This window comes from Pteropus alecto, unplaced genomic scaffold (genome assembly GCF_000325575.1).
Source record: "Pteropus alecto unplaced genomic scaffold, ASM32557v1 scaffold78, whole genome shotgun sequence".
Lineage (NCBI taxonomy): Eukaryota > Metazoa > Chordata > Mammalia > Chiroptera > Pteropodidae > Pteropus > Pteropus alecto.
In genome coordinates this window covers 16354571-16356891 of record NW_006443124.1, presented here as the reverse complement: position 1 = coordinate 16356891, position 2321 = coordinate 16354571, and positions in this window count along the sequence as shown.

The window sequence follows — 2321 nt, the reverse complement described above, 5'->3', positions numbered from 1 at the left end:
GCTGAGCTGTGGAATGACAGGTGTAAATCGGAGTGTTCATTTGCTTTTCCAGGGTTAGTTAGTAAAGTTTGTCTAAATCAAGTCTTTTCTGAGTTCTCTTTTTCACTCTTGTTGAAGATGCAGCCTCCTGATTAAATGTCTGATACATTAATGAATGATCAGCAGCAGTTTTCAACTCTTTAAAAGGCACTTACGTTGTGATTTGACATGCTAATTATCTGTCCCATGGTTGTAAAATGCCCACTCCATCAGATGTTTGTCACTTTCTCTTGTCCACAAAATACTCTCCACTTTTCTCAAGTTGTCGCATTGCTAAATGGTATTACATTAAAGCCCTGTGTTAAGCATCTGCTTTTTGACTGAACTTCTTCATAGTAGCCTTAAATTTGCATGTTTTACCGTTCCAAAATGGGTTAATCTTCCTTTAACCCATTTCCCGTTTAGGGAAAAAAGTGCAACTCGCTGCCAGTGTTAACATCATGTGTAGGAATGCTGCATTTTCTAGGATTTGACATTTTCAGCGATTGAGAATTACTATATTTTGTAAATGGAAATGCTACTACTAAAAAAATGCTATAAATAGAATGATGTCATTTGTTTCCAAAGACACTTGACATACTAGAGTGATGCAGAAATAAAAATAAAAGTGTGATATTTCGTGGCAAACTTTAAGGGTAAAGTTAGGACTGTAACCTGCAAGTTATCCTGCCAGAGAGTATTTTTGGGGCAAACAGGAAATGGGTTAATTGGCTACTACATGAGAGCTAATATGTAGAAACTACTCTGGGTGGTGGAATAATTATAGTCATCCCTTGGTGTCCGAGGGCGTTTGGTTCCAGGACCCCTCACAGATACCAAACTCCCAGGATGCTCAAGCCCCTTATATAAAATCATGCATAGTATCTGCATGTAACCTACACACGTCCTCCCATATACTTTAAATGATCTTTAGGTTATAATACTTGACAGCCTAAATGCTATTTAAATAGTTGTTATACTGTATTGTTTAGAGAATGACGACAAAAAAGTCTACGTGTTCAGCACAGATGCAACTAGCAGTCACTGTAGGCATAGCCTACATAGCACCCATCAGCAACAATGTAAATTTGATATATTCAATCCTTAGTGGGTTGAATTCAGGATGTGGAACACTCATATTTAAAGCCAGTTGTACTTTATCTCACCACAGGAATTTGATCCAATCAGTTCACTGTAGGTTTTGCCTCCTTTTCCTGCTGGATTGCGGTTCAGTAGTTTCTGTTGTATCATAGGGATAACAGCTCAGAGAGGGTAATTCATAGATAATGTTCTTTAAGATTTATGGGAACTATTTGACTTAAATTTCTATTAGAAAGTAAGTCTTCAAAATCTCACTTTATGTTTTACATATTAAATATTTCTGGGAGATTTTGAAAGTTTGGCCAGAAGTTTTTTTGTTTTTTTTTTTAAATGTGTTATTAGGCTTTTGGATTGCTTACTGAGGAACAGTACACAAAATGTAGTGCCCCTCATTACGATTATCTTTCCTATTAGAAAAGAAATTATTAAATTCTGGTGTAAAATTTGAAGACTGGTAAAAAGCAGGGCCACCTATATATGGCATTTGTGAGCTGTAGGCACTTTGCCTTGGTGGGCCTCTTTTTTTTTTACTGCTTTTGTATAAAAACATACTTTTTGAATAAGGACTCATTTTTTCGCGATTTAATCTATCTATATTTATTTATTTTACGCCTACAGCGCCCAGCTTTCCTAGGTGGTCTCCCATCCAAGTGCTAACCAGGCCCGACCCTGTTCTTCTGATTTTAAAATAAAAGATTTTCGCTGGCCCATAAAAAGTTGCCATAACAAAAGTTTGAGCTGTTCCTGATGCCTCTCAATGTGCACTCCTGGCATCTCCTGTTTAACTTGGGCAATTAAGGTTCCGAATATCTCTTGGCCCACCACAGACTATCTAGTTTTATTGCTCATTGCTCCTGTTTTTTTGTCTCGCCCCCTTTGCCCTCTAGGAATAATACTAGAGAGTAATTGGTTGGATTTTGAGCGACTCGATTTTACCTAACATCTTTTAAATGCAAAGCTTCCCTCCAGGATCCCAGTTTTTGACTGAAGCGTCATCCTTTGCCGTTCTAATCCCCACTAATGGCATTAAACTCTCCGCATACTCTTCCTCATGTATGCTGGGGCTCTTTTTCTTTTTTTTTAATAAGCTGTAACAACTTGAGACAGTCTCAGTGACAGTCCCAGTGATTCAGAATAGTACAAGAGAAAACTTTCCAGCTTTCTTGTGGACGATTCTGAGCAATTCCGAGGCTGGATGTAAG